This window comes from Malaclemys terrapin, chromosome 1 (genome assembly GCF_027887155.1).
Source record: "Malaclemys terrapin pileata isolate rMalTer1 chromosome 1, rMalTer1.hap1, whole genome shotgun sequence".
Classification (NCBI taxonomy): domain Eukaryota; kingdom Metazoa; phylum Chordata; order Testudines; family Emydidae; genus Malaclemys; species Malaclemys terrapin.
Window position 1 is genome coordinate 55,584,615 of NC_071505.1, and position 20,079 is coordinate 55,604,693.

General features: G+C 39.4%; 1 protein-coding gene across 6 annotated transcripts in view; it reads right to left on the reverse strand.

The window, feature by feature from the left end:
- Positions 1–20,079, reverse strand: part of ADAMTS20 (ADAM metallopeptidase with thrombospondin type 1 motif 20) — a 167,359-nt gene that overhangs the window by 137,721 nt on the left and 9,559 nt on the right. Inside the window, exon 3 of one of the 6 annotated variants that reach the window (XM_054024653.1) lies at positions 16,218–16,257. The exons of the other annotated variants lie outside the window; for them this stretch is intronic. The gene's annotated coding sequence lies outside the window, so the exon portion shown is untranslated. The remainder of the gene's footprint in view (positions 1–16,217; positions 16,258–20,079) is intronic. 6 annotated transcript variants of the gene reach the window in all.

The window sequence follows — 20,079 nt, forward strand, 5'->3', positions numbered from 1 at the left end:
GATTGCAGGTCTTGTGAATTATGCCAAAAGGAAAAGACCTGCAGGGCCACAGAAAGTTCTCCTACATCCTTTGCCTGTGATACAGGATAGCAGTGGACATTATGGGCCCTATGCCATTGTTCTACCCAAAGGGGGAAGAAATATATCCTGGTGGTAGTGGATTTTGCCATTCAATATCCTGAAGCACTTGCTCTAATGAACAGAGACTGATTCTATGGCAAAAGTCCTTTTCACTAATTTTAGCACAGTGGGTTTCCCTAAAGAGATTTTATCTTACAGGAAGTCAAATTTCATGTCTCAGTTTTTTAGTGAGTTATGGAAGTTGTGTGGGCTGAAACAACTAAAAGCTGTCCCGTCACCTAGAGACAAATGGTCTGGTGGAGAGATTCAATGGAACTCTAAAAATCTATGCTGGATTATGATCTATTAATTCAATTGATCTGGCTCTAGTTTTCAAGATATGCTATTGAGTCAGTATATACGACCCTTGACTTGGGAATGGCGGAGGATGAGAGAGTTATAAAGGGAAGGGATCTCAATTTAAACCAGAAATGACTAAAATACATCTCTGACTGGATCTATGAATAAATCTATGACTGGGTTTGGACAATACTTGCTTTTTAGGCAAAACAATGAATGATGCAATCTGAAGCTGGTATTGCGTCATACATGATATGAATTGCATCATGTTATTCCTCGAAGTCATGGATGATGCAATCATAACGAAGCTTACATCACTCTGCTGAACAAATTGCCCTATATCAGCTCTAGAAATCATACAGTGTCGTGCTCTCTTATTTGTCAGTGTTTGATTTTGCAAAGGGACACATTTCTGTTTAGCCAAAGTGAGCAGAGATGCCTCGTACTTGTGTGAACAGTGCAGATAACTTCTGCTATGTTTGTGGTGAAGTGACTTTTGCATCACAAAAGCGCAGTATAACCACTATGGTTAAGAAAGCCTATCACCTTTATTTTGGCTGCAAAATTGGAGATCAGGACAAGAGGTGGGCCCCACACACATGCTGCAACACTTGTGCAACAAATCTTCACCAGTGGTTGAACAGGAAAAGGAAATCTATGCCTTATGCCAATGATTTGGAGAGAGCCAACAGATCATACCAGCAATTGTTACTTCTGCATGGTGCCTCCAGTTGGGAAAGGTGTGTCAAAGAAGAAAAAGTGGACTGTGCATTATCCAAACATTCCATCAGCTATATGCCCAGTACCCCACGGAGAAGGACTGCCGGTTCCTGATGCACCAGAATCATTCTCACTTGAGTCAGACGAGGAAGAGGAAGAGGAAGAGGATGAAACTTCTGGTCCTGAACCATCAATGTCACAGGACCCACATTTTCTCCCATCCTCCTCCTCTGAACCACACCTCATAACACAAGGTGAACTGAATGACCTTGTCAGGGATTTGGAACTACCCAAGAGTAAGGCAGAGCTGTTGGGCTCCAGACTACAGCAGTGGAATCTCCTGGCAGGTGATGTTAGGGTTTCCATGTTCCGTGACCATCAAAAGGATCTTGTCCCATTCTTCTTCATGGAAGGTGATCTTGTAGCCTGCAACAACATCGATGGTGTGATGGCAGCCCTCAACATCGTTCAGGATCCAGATGAGTGGAGACTGTTCATTGATTCATCGAAGACGAGTCTTAAAGCTGTTTTACTGCATAATGGCAATGTTTTGCCATCAATTCCAGTTGGTCATGGCAGTCCATATGAAGGAAACCTATGACAACATGAAACAACTTTTGAGGTGCATAAACTATGACCAAAATCAGTGGCAGCTTTGTGGCGATTTGAAGATTGTTGCTCTCTTGCTTGGTCTGCAGACTGGATACACAAAGTACTGCTGTTTTGTCTGCGAATGGGATAGTCGTGCAAGAGATTCCCACTACATCAAGAAAGATTGGCCACTCCGACAGTCATTGGAGCCTGGGAGGAAAAGCGTTCAGCATCCACCACTTGTTGAATCAAGGAAGATTTTGTTACCACCCTTACACATCAAGCTGGGTCTGATGAAGAACTTTGTCAAGGCCATTGACAAAACACAAGCAGCTTTCAAGTACCTCCGTGGAAAATTTCCAAGGTTAAGTGAAGCTAAGATAAAGGAAGGTGTCTTTGTTGGTCCTCAGATTCGTGAACTTGACCATGCACTGCGTGGCAAGGAAAAGACGGCATGGAAAGCCTTCCAGTTAGTGGCAATAAATTTTCTCGGAAACAAGGCAGCCAACTACAGGTTATTGGTGGAAAACCTCCTCAAGGCACACAAAAGCCTTGGTTGCAACATGTCACTAAAAATAACATTTTTTGCACTCTCATCTAGATTTTTTTCCACCGAACTGCGGAGCAGTGAGCAACGAGCACGGCAAGCGATTTCACCAGGACATTGCAACAATGGAGAAACGCTATCAGGGCAAATGGAGCCCATCAATGCTTGCAGACTATTGCTGGACAGTGACAAGAGATGCTCCATTTAATGAATACAAGAGAGAAGCCAAGAAGCGCCGAGTAGACACTGAATAGGACTAAACTATGTACATAATAGTTTTTTGTCTTTTGTTTCATAATAAATTTTATTTATATAACCCTTTTGCTGATTTTTAAAGTGTTACATAAACAGGACAGGTCAAATATTATCATGTAAAGCAACCATAAACACATGAAAAGACCTAGGTTTACAATTTATGATTAAAACTCTATCTACACAATATACATAGACATAAAATGTAAAAACTTAAATATCTTAGAAACAGTAGCCAATCAGTTGTTTTGTCATATTTGAATTCAGCACATCAAAATACATAATAAATAGCACATTTTATCTCTGAAGCAGACGACTTCTCAAAAATTGTAGACCAGTGTAATTAGATTTCACCAATGCAGTAGCAAGCATGAACCCCTAGAGCACTAGAACAGGCTTACCATGCAGTCACAGCCCAGACTGGCTAGGTGTTGACAGAAGACAGGAACAAGGGATTGGCTGGCTGAGAGGGAAGACAGGTTCAAGAACAAGAAAGGGAAGCACTAGACAGCATGAAGCAGCAGCCAGGGCCAGCTCCAGGTACCAGCCTGGCAAGCAGGTGCTTGGGGCGGCCGCTCTGGAGAGTGGTGGCAGGTCCAGCTATTCGGCGGCAATTCGGCGGACGGTCCCTCACTCCCGCTCGGAGCGAAGGAGCTCCACCGAATTGCTGCCACAGATCGCGATCACGGCTTTTTTTTGGAGCCGGCCCTGGCAGCAGCATTCAGGGACTCTCTGCATAAGCCATAGGTCAGGACAGAAGAAGCAGGCAGGAGAAGAACACTTCAGAGGAAACCAAAGAGAGGGCAGCATATAACAGCTAAAAGACTCCAGTCAGCAACAGCAGCAACAGCCAGGAATGAGGCCCGAGAGGAAGCCCTCTGTGAAAGATAGCCTAGAATGGCCTGGAAAGGAGGTCCACAGGAAAGCTCCAATAAGAGCTTCACAAAGGCAGCAGAAAGGTGGGGACCATAGAAGAAAGCCCCTATATAGGAACAATATGAAGCAGTAGAACAGGGGGGCCTGGGTAAACACCATGTAGGTGTCAGCAGTGAAAGTAACTGATAGTCAGGAAGACAAGGACACTGACTTCCCCCTCCAGATCCTACCATTACTGCTCCTGGTAGTGTACAGCAATATTTCAACATTTTCAGGTTGGAAACCTCTTTATTTATTTATTTTATTAATGGAGATATCCCATCTCCTAGAACTGGAAGGGACCTTGGAAGGTCATTGAGTCCAGCCCCCTGCCTTCACTAGCAGGACCAAATACTGATTTTGCCCCAAATCCCCAAGTGGCCCCCTCAAGGATTGAACTCACAACCCTGGGTTTAACAGGCCAATGCTCAAACCACTGAGCTATCCTTCCCCCCTCTTATTCAGTGTCAAACATTTTCATGAACCCCCCTTACTTTTTTTACTCTTCTGTAGTACAGTAGAACCTCAGAGTTACAGACATCTCGGGTATGGAGGTTGTCCATAACTCTGAACAAAATGCAGTTCAGGCTCCAGGTCCATCAGCTGACAGTCCAGGCCAGGCTTCAGCAACAGCTGAGCTCCCTCAATACAGGCAGCTTCCTTGAAGGCAGCTTCTTCCCCTGGGTCGCACTGAGTTTGCAAGCTTGTCCCGCTCCTGTCTGTGTAAACAGCACATCCCCCTCCCAGCCAGAGGAAGGGCAGGTAAAAACAATCCCCCTCCCAGCAGGGTGAAAGTGGTGCAGACCTCAGTGTTGCTCCTGCTCTACTGGCTCCAGCTGCCTTGGGCTAGCAGTCCCAGCATCTTCACCTCCAAGCTATAAGTGGCTGCCCCACATGTGGGGTTGGGGATGGGAATGGGAACAAGTAGCCCAAATGTGCCTATCTTTAGATGCAATACAGTCTCAGTACAGTATTTGCCTTTTTTTTTTTTTTTTTTGTCTCTGCTGCTGCCTGATTGGTTACTTCTGGTTTCACGTGGTGTCCAGTTAACCAGTCAGTCCATAACTCTGGTGTTCATATCTTTGAGGTTCTACAGAGTATGTATCAGTGATAATAATGATAAGCCAATATGATTTATTTTTGTGTATGTTTAGAGAGGTAGACAGAATACTTGGACTTGAAGGGTAACGGTATGCAAGGAGTAAGATTTTCTTTGCTTTATATTATAATAAAATTTTCAACACGTTGCAATTCCCCTGATTGCCTTTTGTGACCCTCCTGAAGGTTGCGCCTACCTGTTGGGAAAAACAGGTGAACAGGAATTGGGTAGTATCCTTTTTAATAGTAGGTGAGCCCTCTAGTGGTGATCAGTGTACTATGTCTAGTAATCTGTAGCAGCATATCTATGGGTATGACTACACTGCAATTAAACACCCGTGTCTGGCCCATGCCAGCTGACTCAGGCTCGCAGGGCTCAGGCTGCGGGGCGGTTTAATTGCGGTGTAGCCTGAGCTCTGGGACCTTTCCTCCTCACATGACCCTAGAGCCTGGGCTCCAGTGCAAGCCCAAATGTCTATTGTGACCCACTGAGGCACAGAGACAACTGAGAACACCAAATTCAGGACAAAAGTAAACTTGCTATCCAGTATGGTGAAATAGAAGAAATCAGAAATGCAGCCTCCTTAGGTATTCCAGTCCTCGATTCAATACCCAGACACCAGATTTAATGATCAGTGGTTACTGAAAACCAATTTCATCAACCAAAAGGTTCTCCTGATCCCAAAGGACCAGCCACATACCAAGGTCAATATATAAATCAGATCTTACCCAATAATCACACTGTGCCAATCCTTTAATATCTAATATCAGAAGGTTTATTTATTAAAAAAAGAGGTGAGAGTTAGAATTGGTTAAAGGAATCAAATACATTCAATAATTGCAAAGTTCTCAGATCAGACTTAAAGCAGTGATGGCATAAACTGCTAACTGGTTAAGTCTCTGGTTGCTCTCAAATAATTGGAAAGTCCTCAGTCCATTGGTTAGAATGCTCCCATTAGTATAAGTCCTAGTCCAGAGATCATAGCAGGAAAGAGGCAAAATGGAGATGTTTCTAGGGCCTTTAATAGCATTGCCAATGTGGAGGGAAACCCATTGTCCCAAACAAAGCCCTCAGCACAGCTTGTAGAAAAATACAGGTAACAAGATACAGTTTAGAACCACATGGTCTCGTCACATGCCCTTGCGTGCTTTGATAAGTCATAGCAGAAGCCATTGCCCATATTCTAGCTAGAACGTTCAAAGGAAGGTCCATCAGGTAGGTATAAGCCTCTTCTATAGTCCATTGTGAGTTAAGTGTTCTTTGATGAGCAATTCAACTTGAATAGTCCCTTCACAATGTGCTGGCCAGACTAGAAGTAAGCTGCCTTGTGGGTGTGACCACAGGAGCGAACCCATTTGAAATACAGGTATATAGTCAATATTCATAACTTCAAATACAAAAATGATACTTGCATACGAATAGGATAATCATTCAACAAATCATAACTTTTCATACTTTGTACAAGATTTGTTGCAATTATATAACAGTAGCAGCAACAATGATCTACACATGGTCATATTTTAATCATATGAAGTAACATCTATACTGCAGTTTAAACAACCTTTTAGCCCAATCCCTGGCACAGGCCAGCTGCAGGTTTTTAATTGCAGTGTAGACCTACTCTATGTCACCACATGTAACTAGGCCTTGAATGTGGTGTAAGTAAACACAGTTACCTGAGTCCACTGTGCCTGTTTGACGCTTTCGTATTATGTATGTTGTTTAAAGAGCAAAAGACAACACCCCCCCCCCCATAATTGATACATCAATTTCCCCACTACTGCTTCCTCTCATGCCTCACTCTGCAGAGGTAGGATTTTCTTGGTGTCAGGTAGATCTAAATTCTTGGCAAGGCCTGGGCACACAGGTCTATGCGGCACAGCATACGCTCAGCTCAGCTTTTCCACACTCATTATTTTTGTGCTGTGTGGTTTTTGAGGGAATGGTGAGAACTCTATCTGCGTCCCTGTGGGGAGGCCCCCCTCAGAATCTTGGACTCCCGGCAACCAGAAGTTCTACAGCCTGTCAGAGACAGCCTTGAGTGGATATGACCTTCTGGTGCAAAGGTCCTAGGGGCAGAGGTCCTAACGTCCTGTCACTCAGACTTAAGGGAGAAAGCTTTTGTTAAGATTTATATTATTTCATTATTTGAATTACCAATACAGTCAAGCCTAAGAATGGGGTAAGATTGACTTTATGCAATGTGTACAGTCTTTCTCTATACATTAATTCATTCTGTGGCCCCCTTCTCTTCACACTCTATACCTTATCTCTGGGCAGGGAAGACAAAAATCATTATAAAAATCAACATTTAAAATTTAAACCAGCTTTTTTATTTACATGTTGCTACTATTTTTCTTTCTTCCCATTTTATAGTTTCAAATTACCAGAGTGGATATTTTGTACTTGTTTCTTTTATTAGTTTTCCAGTTGAGAATAGAATTTAAGATTTCACATAGAAATGTTTTCTACTAAGAAGTTTCACACTTAAAATGCTTCTCTATAGCAAAAAGATAAGCCCAGTCATGTGCCTCTTTAATATCTTACTGTGAGAACACAAACTCAAACATAGAATTCAGTTAATAAGCAAACAGCTTGTGATATATTTGTAACCAACATCTTGCAATATATTGAACAGCCAAAAGTCGAGAAAGCTGAAAGGCTTGGACCAGGCTACATTCCTCCATCAGAGTTTGCTTTTTGAAGTCAATAGGAGTTATGTTCTTAAGATACTTAAACAATTCTCAGGTTTCAGAGTAGCAGCCGTGTTAGTCTGTATCCGCAAAAAGAAGTGGGCTGTAGTCCACGAAAGCTTATGCTCTAATAAATTTGTTAGTCTCTAAGGTGCCACAAGTACTCCTGTTCTTTAAACAATTCTGAAAATTCCATTCCCGGGTGCATGTATAGGGTGACCAGACAGCAAATGTGAAAAATCGGGATGGGTTGGGGGGTAATAGAAATATAAGAAAAAGGCCCAAAAATCGGGACTGTCCCTATAAAATTGGGACATCTGGTCACCCTAATTTACATGGGGTCCCGTGAGGAGCCTAATATTAGGCTTATATTTTTTAAAATTTTGGCTTGTGTATAGAAAAGGTCACAATAACTTTGTTAATGTATTTAAAATCAAAATAGCATTTCATTGTTAACATTGAAGCTATTTTGTTTTGAAATTAGCAGATTTTATTAATAATAAAAATACAGTTTACCTCCTGACGCTGCAAACGCTTATGTACATGCTTAACTTTTGGTCTAAGTAGTTCTAATGAAGTCAATGAGACAAGTCGTGTGGGTAATGTTATACAACTAACGTAAATTTTTGGTATCATTGGGGCCTTCATTTTCAATATTAAGGATTTTGTCTCCTAGTTTGTAAATTTCAAAACAGATACCTTACCCCTAGTGGAGTTTAAAAACAAACCAACAAACAGCAGCATTTATAATTTAGGTCATTGTATATTTCAATTTATAGTTATTATAGCACGTTTTCAAATCAGTTTTACAAATCCTCAATCTAATTTAAATCAATTATTTTGTTTTTAAAAATCGAGTGATTTAAATACATAATTTAACTTGCCTAGATTTAAAACATTCCATCCTGTCTCTGAGTGATCTTTTCTGTAAACGTTACTTTAGCTATCAGCATTATGCTGTAGACTCACAAACCTTCCTCTCTGCTCCAGATCTGTCTTCCTCTATTCATAAGAAAATCTCAGCTTGTCTTTCTGACATTTCATTATGATGATCAGCTCTCAACTAAAATTTAACATGGGCAAAACTGAGCTTCTGATCTCTCCACCAAAGCCCTCACTTCTACTGTCTCTGTTATCAAAGTGGACAACACCACAATCCTCCATGTTGCTCAGATCCATAATCTCATTTCATCTTCATTTTTGATTTGGCCTTCTCTTTTGACCCTCACATCCAGAAAACAACTAAATCTTGCTGCTTCTTGCCACACAATATATTCAAGATCGACCTTGATGCCCATTATCTTGACTACCTGAATTCCATTCTTCTTGTCTGTTTTTTCCCCATAAACGTCTTCATGCCTTCTCCAATATAACATATCTAATATATGGGAAAAACTCTCAATCAAACCATAAAACCACCATTTTATCCTTCTTTCAATCTTTCCTTAAAACTCTACTCTGCTGTAACACACACAGAAAACTACCAATTGGTAACGGATAGAAAGGAGACAAGTAGTGACTTCTACCACTGATAGGTTAAGAATTGTATCCACAGTTAATCTATGATGAAATATCCAATTATTTTTGTTACCTACCTCATCTTCAATCTCCTCTCCACTGACTATATGTTTGTCTAATTAACCTGTTATGTCTTTTCTTTTAGACTGCAACATCTTTGGGACAGGGACTGTCATTTACTATATGTTTTTATAGTGCCTATTACAAAGGGACCTGGACCTGGCTGAGGCCTATAAGATCTACTATAACATAAATATTAAATAATAATAATATTTGGAAAAAAATTGGAATGATCCCTGCTTAGGAAGCTTTTTAAGATACAATATCTCACAAACCATCAAGGCCAGAATACTTGCAATTATACCATTGGAAAGTTAGAAATTTGTACTTTGTATATTTGCTCTGAATAGCAGACCATTTCATCACATCAATCCTATTACCAAGTTACCTCTGTTCCCTGTTTAATTTCTAACCAAATTTAATCACTGTTGTCTTGAAAACAGCTAGTACAAATGATGTATACCACCTGAAAAGGTTAGAATCTGAATTCTTAACTGCAGGAGAATATGGAACTATGGACTATTACAATTATGCCATAATTGAAGTGTGGAGGGGAAGCACACCAGGAATCAGAATAATCAATCATTTTTATTACCAAATGTTAATTATGTAAAATATAAAGTTCTCTAGTTAAATAACTAGAGACATATTTAAATAACATATTTGAGTGGCCAATGTGGTTACATCTCTTTGACACGTTTGAGTTTGATTTCATAAAACAGTTCCTTTTTCTACATTCAAGAGATGTTTCAATGACCCAAATAAGTTAAAAGGAAAGAATGCTGGATGTTATCTGCTTTTTCCCCCTCTGACAGATATTTTCTCCATTTAATAGGACTCTTTTATTTCCCATTAAATCTGGAAAAGAAACCGTCTGTGACATAAGCAACAGCATGGATTGAAATTACCTCTAACCTTTGCTGGGAAAGTAATCTGCAGTATAAAAGTCTTGTGAAATAATTAAAGCACATTCAACAACATAGCAAACGTATTGAAAAATGTATTGTAATAAAGGCTGTGACAATCATGAATTAACAAAGACCCAATATTTTGTAACGTGCCAGAGCTTGTGGTCTGAGGAGAAAGGAAGACAAGGTTTTAAGAACGCGAGAAATGTTAGTTGTAGGAACTAGTTAGTTGTAGGAATTTGGAAAAGACAGTAATTGTGACCCCTATTTCATATGCAGAAGCAAACACCACTACCTGTCTAGATGTCATGCCAAAAGGATTTCTCCATAAAAAAGAGGGATATTAGCCAAAGATTACCTCTATGAGCCCAGGAGGAATCCCAAAGTGAAAATTTCACCAATAAGGTAATTCACATAATAGAACCCCTACAGAGTCCAGAGTACAAGTTAAACAAAACCTCAATATCATGCATGAGAATCATAAAAGAGAAAGGACAAGAATAAAAACACTCTTCTAGTTTAACAGAAAGAACCTGCATTTGTCATTTAATGCCCAAGCATTAAATATCCCAGAATATCCAAATATCAATTAAAGAAATTCATAGTGTGCTGTTAACATAAAAAAGTCAAAATCCCAGCTTTAGGGGACAGGTAAGCGGATGTGTGCATAGTGTCAAGTTAATGGGTGGGAAGTTAATCTCTCAGATGCAGGTCTTAGGCTGCATCTACACCACATGGTAGGAGTTTGATTCCAAGCTCATATACACATAGCCCTCACCAAGCTAGTGTGAGTAAGGCAAATATAAATTTTAGTGTAGCTATGTTGCACAGGCAGCAGCAGCACAGCTTAGCAATGCAGAGTACAAACCCACCTGAACCCTGTAGGTATATACTTGGCACAGCTAAGCTGTGCTTCTGCTGCTGCAGCCAATGGTACCACAGTTACACTATTTATACTTGTGCTAACTCTGATCAAACTAGCGCAAGTATGTATATGCAAGCTGGGAATCACACCCTTAGCTCAGAGTGGAGACGTAACCTAAGAAAGCTTGACAAGAGTTATTGGAGTGGAAAAAAGTCTTGGATTTGAAGCCACTAGTACAGCTCATTAGTTGCAAATGGTGACATCATTTAGACCAGCAGATCTCAACCAGGGGTCCGAGGCCCACTGGGGGGCTGTGAGCAGGTTTCAGGGTTTCCTCCAAGCAGGGCTTGCATTATACTCATTGAGGACCAGGGCAGAAAGCCAAAGCCACCCTGCCCTGTGCCCCACTATCCAGTGCTAACACTGAAGCCTGAGTAGCTTAGCTTCACATGCCCCCCCTGTAGTGGCCCTCCTTGCTACCCCCTAATGCAGCCCTGGCTTTTATATGCAGAAAAACAATTCTGGTGGCACAGATGGGCTATGGAGCTTTTATAGCATGTTGGATGGGGGGTGTCTCAGAAAGAAAAAGGTTGAGAACCCCTGATTTAGACTGTTAGGTTCTTATACTTGTCAGTCCATCTAAAGAGAATTTGATCATAGGCTTTAACACTGTAGCCAGTCTTGCACTCCTTTATTCATGGAAGTAATCCTTACTCTGTAAGTAGCCCATTAATTCCAGTGGAACTACTCATATGAGTAAGGATTATTCACATAAAGCAAAAGAGCTGCAAGCTCCAGCCCTTATCAAACGGGATAACCAATCAATGGTACAGTATCACCAATGTGAAATGAGGTAGCACCAACAATCTGAAGCGTGTAGCATGCTGTAATGGGGGGAGAAAAGGAGGTTCTTGTAAACACACCCTGCACTTTTTCCATAATACATTAAAATATTGAATGAAAAAGAAACATTTACAGTTAAGCAATTCAAATAAGTATCCTAAAATTTACTGGTTTCAGAGTAGCAGCCGTGTTAGTCTGTATCCGCAAAAAGAAGAACAGGAGTACTTTTGTTAGTCTCTAAGGTGCCACAAGTACTCCTGTTCTTCTTTTTGCTAAAATTTACTAGAACAGCAGTTCTCAAATTGTGGGTCAGGACCCCAAAGTGAGTTGCGACCCCATTTTAAGGGGGTCACCAGGACTGGCGTTAGACTTGCTGGGGGCCGGGGCCCCAGGCCAAAGCCCGAGCCCCACCACCTGGGGCCAAAGCTGAAGCCTGAGGGCTTCAGCCCTGGGCCGTGGGCCTCAGGCTTTGGCTTCAGCCCTGGGCACCAGGGATTAGGTTACCGCCCCCTGCCTGGTGCTGCAATCCTTGGACTTTAGCGTTGCACACACACACGAGACCCGGTGGGGGGCTGCAGGGCTCAGACTTTGGTCACCCTTCCTGGGGTCATGTAGTAATTCTTGTTGTCAGAAGGGGGCCACGGTGCAATGAAGTCTGAAAACCGCTGAACTAGAATGTAAGCATTAAAACAGCAATGTACCATATTTACATATGAAAGTATATCAAATCTAAATTCAAATTCCAGTTCCATATCTTCTTTCATGTCTTTGGGTGACCAGTGAATTAGTAAAAAAAAATGTTCTAATTGACTGCACGCATTAACACACTTAAGTCCAACACTGAAGTTAAAATTTCTTTGTCCAATGTCTTATTGTGTATGTTTTTGCTGTTGTCAATGCTCCTTCCATAAGGTTTTCTTTGATGTCTGATTATAACAGATAAATTATTTCAGATGGAAACATCTGGGTTAAATAAACCAAAATTTTCCACCAAAAGTTGGCAGTTCTTTGTCTTTCCAGGCCATACACAACAATTAGTTCAGAGTTTCTAAATGAAGTTATATACACTATTTGTTTTTAAGCAAAATATTAATGTTAATTTTAATATTGACAATTAAATATCACCCTATTTATTGATACAAATTTAACTTGCTCATATATCAAAATCCAGTCTTCCCATACACAATCTGTATTCCCGATTCAAAAGCTGCATTCTACTTCTCAAGAGTCCTCTGAATATATCCCTCATTATCACCAACCCCTGCTCCCCCCTACCCCAGAATTTATGAGTGTGACACTGGTAAACTAGATGCCAATTCTTGCCAACACTGTTGATGTCAGCTGAGCACTGACAAATTCATAGCTGGAAACCTGACCAGCTCACCTTCATGTTAGTATAGTTCAAGATAGGTGTTAGACTTGTAAGGATATGTTTAGTGTTTTAGACTCTACAAAATACTCGTAAGTTGCTGCATGCATTAATCTTACTTGTAATGTCTGTAACCCATACTATAGGGTAACACTGGTCTACAATTTTTGAGAAGTCGTCTGCTTCAGAGATAAAATGTGCTATTTATTATGTATTTTGATGTGCTGAATTCAAATATGACAATTAAAACAACTGATTGGCTACTGTTTCTAAGATATTTAAGTTTTTACATTTGATGTCTATGTATATTGTGTAGATAGTGGAGTTTTAATCATAAATTGTGAACCTAGGTCTTTTCATGTGTTTATGGTTGCTTTACATGATAATATTTGACCTGTCCTGTTTATGTAACACTTTAAAAATCAGCAAAAGGGTTATATAAATAAAATTTATTATGAAACAAAAGGCAAAAAACTATTATGTACATAGTTTAGTCCTATTCAGTGTCGACTCGGCGCTTCTTGGCTTGTCTCTTGTATTCATTAAATGGAGCATCTCCTGTCACTGTCCAGTAATAGTCTGCAAGCATTGATGGGCTCCATTTGCCCTGATAGCGTTTCTCCATTGTTGCAATGTCCTGGTGAAATCGCTTGCCGTGCTCGTCGCTCACTGCTCCGCAGTTCGATGGAAAAAAAATCTAGATGTGAGTGCAAAAAAAAAAAAATGTATCTTTAGTGACATGTTGCAACCAAGGCTTTTGTATGCCTTGAGGAGGTTTTCCACCAACAACCTGTAGTTGTCTGCCTTGTTGTTTCCGAGAAAATTTATTGCCACTAACTGGAAGGCTTTCCATGCCGTCTTTTCCTTGCCACGCAGTGGATGGTCAAATGCATCATCTCGAAGAAGTTCACAAATCTGAGGACCAACAAAGACACCTTCCTTTATCTTAGCTTCACTTAACCTTGGAAATTTTTCACGGAGGTACTTGAAAGCTGCTTGTGTTTTGTCAATGGCCTTGACAAAGTTCTTCATCAGACCCAGCTTGATGTGTAAGGGTGGTAACAAAATCTTCCTTGATTCAACAAGTGGTGGATGCTGAACACTTTTCCTCCCAGGCTCCAATGACTGTCGGAGTGGCCAATCTTTCTTGATGTAGTGGGAATCTCTTGCACGACTATCCCATTCGCAGACAAAACAGCAGTACTTTGTGTATCCAGTCTGCAGACCAAGCAAGAGAGCAACAACCTTCAAATCACCACAAAGCTGCCACTGATTTTGGTCATAGTTTATGCACCTCAAAAGTTGTTTCATGTTGTCATAGGTTTCCTTCATATGGACTGCATGACCAACTGGAATTGATGGCAAAACATTGCCATTATGCAGTAAAACAGCTTTAAGACTCGTCTTCGATGAATCAATGAACAGTCTCCACTCATCTGGATCCTGAACGATGTTGAGGGCTGCCATCACATCATCGATGTTGTTGCAGGCTACAAGATCACCTTCCATGAAGAAGAATGGGACAAGATCCTTTTGACGGTCACGGAACATGGAAACCCTAACATCACCTGCCAGGAGATTCCACTGCTGTAGTCTGGAGCCCAACAACTCTGCCTTACTCTTGGGTAGTTCCAAATCCCTGACAAGGTCATTCAGTTCACCTTGTGTTATGAGGTGTGGTTCAGAGGAGGAGGATGGGAGAAAATGTGGGTCCTATGACATTGATGGTTCAGGACCAGAAGTTTCATCCTCTTCCTCGTCTGACTCAAGTGAGAATGATTCTGGTGCATCAGGAACCGGCAGTCCTTCTCCGTGGGGTACTGGGCGTATAGAACCATAGAACATCAGAGTTGGAAGGGACCTCAGGAGGTCATCTAGTCTAACCCCCTGCTCAAAGCAGGACCAATCCCCAGACAGATTTTTGCCCCAGATCCCTAAATAGCCCCCTCAAGGATTGAACTCACAACCCTAGGTTTAGCAGAGCAATGCTCAAACCACTGAGCGTATAGCTGATGGAATGTTTGGATAATGCACAGTCCACTTTTTCTTCTTTGACACACCTTTCCCAACTGGAGGCACCATGCAGAAGTAACAATTGCTGGTATGATCTGTTGGCTCTCTCCAAATCATTGGCATAAGGCATAGATTTCCTTTTCCTGTTCAACCACTGGCGAAGATTTGTTGCACAAGTGTTGCAGCATGTGTGTGGGGCCCACCTCTTGTCCTGATCTCCAATTTTGCAGCCAAAATAAAGGTGATAGGCTTTCTTAACCATAGTGGTTATACTGCGCTTTTGTGATGCAAAATTCACTTCACCACAAACATAGCAGAAGTTATCTGCACTGTTCACACAAGTACGAGGCATCTCTGCTCACTTTGGCTAAACAGAAATGTGTCCCTTTGCAAAATCAAACACTGACAAATAAGAGAGCACGACACTGTATGATTTCTAGAGCTGATATAGGGCAATTTGTTCAGCAGAGTGATGTAAGCTTCGTTATGATTGCATCATCCATGACTTCGAGGAATAACATGATGCAATTCATATCATGTATGACGCAATACCAGCTTCAGATTGCATCATTCATTTTTTTTCCTAAAAAGCAAGTACTGTCCAAACCCAGTCATAGATTTATTCATAGATCCAGTCAAAGATGTATTTTAGTTATTTCTGGTTTAAATTGAGATCCCTTCCCTTTATAACTCACTTATCCTCCGCCATTCCCAAGTCAAGGTTCGTATATACTGACCCAATAGCATATCTTGAAAACTAGAGCCAATCAACAATTTTAAGCATCATTTTCGTTCTCAGTGACCCAGAATTAGTAAAGTTTGACTACATTTATTTCAGAAGCATTTTGGCTGTAGAGCAGTGTTATAGAACAAGCAACCATTTGGGGACATCTGCCCTGCTTTTCAACAGTCTGCCCTAAGGTTGGCACTCACGGTCATGAACAACTCCAGACAGTGTGATAATGAGAATGAAAAATTATTTTAGATTTCAGTGGAATATTAAACATTCTGCTTTGCAAAAAAAACAAACAGACTTTTAGTTCATTTCCCAAAACTGGCAACATTAGTCAACATGCTTGAAGAATTATTATATCAGATAAATGGCAAACTCAATAATCCATAAAAACATCATATCATCCTGACATGCAAAAACTTTACTGCAAAGTTTACAATAGATTAACTATGAAATTCCAGTGCATTGCCAGACAGTAAGATTCCTCTAGAAGACATAAATGTTACAGGAGATATGATGTAATTATAGATAATGGACTAGCCCAAAGTAAAACACAGCATTTTCCAAGCACAGTAAATGAAAAAGAATTGGGGAAAACTAATAAAGCCCAAGTCACTTAGCAGATATATGCAGACAAGTTGCCAAATACATGTTGAAATAGAAGTCCAAACCTTTTCCAAGAGATGAGATGGAATTTGCTTGACTCAAATTCTGCAGATACATGTCAAATCATATAAGCAAAAATATGTCTAAAACACTTCCATAAAGAGGAATCTAATGTGGATATTAGGAGAACTGATGGAAGCCATCCATTTGGACGGTTAAAAATGAACTGCACAAAACACTAAAACTATACTACAAGGAACAATCTTTCATTTGCAAGATGGACTGGACTTCTAACATGTCCAACTTTTGTGAATCTTCAATATGAGATATTAATGCTATCTTTGGAAAGCTGCCTTGTACTGAATTGACTATTCTCTCAGGTACTGTACTGTAATTGCTGTAGAAAGTTCCCACTCAACTGGTGAAATACATTGGAAACATGTCCAAATGTTCCAATCTTACCAAAAGTACCATAACGTGTACAAAAGAATGACAAACATATCCTAACAGGAATGTCTGTTATGAAGTTGTGGAATTCAGAAACTACAGCTTAATATGCTATTTGTATCTTGTGTTGACAGAAAGTTGTGATATTTAGTTTATGAGGGAAAACAATATTCATGTGTGTTACACGGGATGATGTACTGTACACTATAGCACATTTTCATTGTAAATTTAGTCTATAAGACTTTATAGGACAGGGGAGCTTGTCTTGTTATTTGTTCTTAAATCCCAGTGAAATAAATAAAAACTAAGAATCTATATTTCTACTCCTCAGTCACTCTAATTTGGAACTGCCTATGCCCAGGTTAGTTCAACTCTGAGAAACAGGAAAAAGTTTGCTACATATATTTCTGTCCCTTGTTACTAGAGGTGGCCGAAATTTTTTGAATTTTAAGACTGATGAAATTTTGAATTTTAGAAATCAAACAGGATATTCTTCAACAAATTTTTCACTCATTTTTCCTTTTTTTGATCAACTATAAACCTGTTCAAACTGTTTCAAATTTCAATTAAATATTGAAATTTGAAAAAAAGGGGGATTTTTTTTCAAAATTTCCCCTCTCCACTTTTTGACCAGTTCTATTTGTTACTATCTGAGAATGAGCCACACACAAATATGACAATATTTAGAAGTCTAGTAAGGACCACTCAACACACAAAGATAAAAAGTTACTTGGTCACATTATGCAACATAAGGTGATCATTATTCCCATTAATGCATAAACAGTTTTAAAGTTCTATGTCGTAGATATTTTGTGCGCACGGAAATTTGTATATGATTGGACAGGAGAGGAAAATTTAATTCAATTGCCGATTAAGCACTGACTTAACTTAGTTTAAACAGCATTAAGCTTTCCTTAAATATGACCATTAAACCACTTAAATAGATAATCTCATCTACAAGTGCAATTGTCTGAACAAAGTTGTTTATATATTATGTCAACTAAATCGAAGCGGCCAACTCAAGTGTCAGCTCATATGAATTATCACAAAGATCAATATTGCTGAGCATTACAATGCACATGCTTAAACACCTTTCACATTAAATAGAAATAAGGCATGGGAAATTCACAGCAACATATACCAATACCTGAATAACCTATAAAAACTCTTTAAAATATTTAAGGAAACTGCATATTTTTCAGTCTAACCAAAATAGCATACAGTAAGTCATTTTCCTTATACTCACGCTATTCTGAACAATTTCTTTATTTTAAATGGGATTTCAACATTATTATTTATTAATTTAAAACATGATTACTATGTTTCTCAGCACTTCCCAATGGAATGGTAAAGACTATTAAATATTACATAAAAACAAAAATCATAAACTTGTTTAACACTCAAAGATAAGACTTCAATTTAATTTTGAAATAAACTGAATCTGCCAAATAGCTCTGTAGAGCAATTAACCAGACTCTATCAATGATTGCCTCAAACCCAATTACATACCATGGGGTCAAATTCTCCCCATATTTACACAAGCTTAAATCTTACTGAGTTAATTGGGAGTTGCACATGCCTGAAATAGACAAACTCCTTTTGAAATAATATATAATTAAATGAAACAATATATAAACGGAACCATGCAAATTAGGAGGCCCTTATAAGTTGGTGTATCAAGAGACAAAGAATAAACAATATAATCAAATATGTTACCACTTCACAATATAATGTTTAAACTAAGTTTGAGTTAACTCAATGTATATTAAGTTTTAAGCTAATTGATGAGGTAGTGATCAATATGCTAATTTTTAACACTTGGTTTCTTACCTTACAGATATAAAGCCACAAAGACTATCAACAAAGGGGTGCTAGTTACACAAAGAATCTATTTACACTTCAAATACAGCCAACTCAAGACAACCTAGTTACAACACTTGCAATTAGCAGTGTAGATGATAAGCATATTGCACAATCATGCTAAAGCTTGGGACATGGAACAGTTAACATAACCTTTTACATGTCTGAAGTTTTAACACATCTACAGTATAAATAGCAACCACATTGTAACTAGGTTGAAAGACAAGAGCACTGTAATCAGGTTTTGTAAATTGGTTGCATTTGCAACATAAATGGGCTCAAAGATATACCAACTACGCTGAGAGAGAGAGATTGATCTTGCATACATTTTGCTGTATCATATCATACAAACTTACAAAGAAAAGGACAGGACAGGCCTCTGAGGAAGCTATCAGCTTAGAAGCGGAGATGAAAGGTCTTATTAGCACATAAGGTTTTTATATAGCTTAACTCAGTAATTTTCAACTTTTTTTGATTTGTAGACGCCTAAAAAATTTTTAATGGAGGTGCAGACCTCTTTGGAAATCTTAGACATAGTCTAAGTTTAGTTTCACCCTAAGGGTCCACAAACCACAGGGTGAAAACCACTGGCTTAACTCGTATTTTGTATTTAAATACACAGCCTAGCTAATGAGTTCTACAATAGTATTAGTCTAGTTATTTTAATATTTTGTATGGACTTACTTATACTTATATTATTTATTATTTTGATCTTATATTTATTTTCAATTCCATGCCAAATAAAATTTGTTCTGTTTAAGATATCCGGAATGATGATAGATAACTGTTTGCTTGTAAACAAGCACCGTTAGATACAAGATGAACAAAACTCTCTTAAGATCTTAAGGAAGGCTGAGACAGAAGAGAAATAACTACTGGAGCAGTCTGTGAAAAGCAAGGAAACCCAGGGTCTCTTCCACAAAATGGTTCTGAAAGGAAGTTGGGATAGGCCAGCAAGGACACAGGGAAAGTTTAAACACCTGAAGAAGAGTGCCAGGCATGGTTAACGCCCTATGTAGCACTTCGGTGAGTACACACATATAATCACCTTCTTCCCCAAACTTTCCAAAGTACAGTATGGGACACAACTTCCCAACTCAAACCAGAACAAAAAGTTATCAAAGTAGTAAGCCTGACAGCAAATCAGCTTGTTCTTTTGCTATTTAGTGGCATTTACAAGCAAATGGAGATCAGTTTCCATTTTCAGTCTTAGTTCAGATTCACTTGTGTGTCAAATATAACAAGATACACACCATGATATTATTTTTCTCTCCCACATCAGGAGGTGGTACTGCTTCATGTGAAATGAGCCATAAACCCAAAAGAAACCTTATAAGAATAATGGATACACACTCTGATCCATTTCAACATCATGTTTTGGTGGAACTTGTATCCCTGTCTTTTGTCCTTCAAAAATATTTAACAAACTGTCACCAACTCAAATATCCCAAATACTGTTTAACAAGAACTTCCTGGATCTGTGTGGAGGCACTTCTCATTCTCACTAGAGGAAGATGGACATAGAAACACAGCCCTATCCTGATGGCCAACAGTTGGAGAGCATTCTCCTGTTCATCGTCTATGGGACTATTAAGAGAGTTAGTGAGAAGAACTGGATTC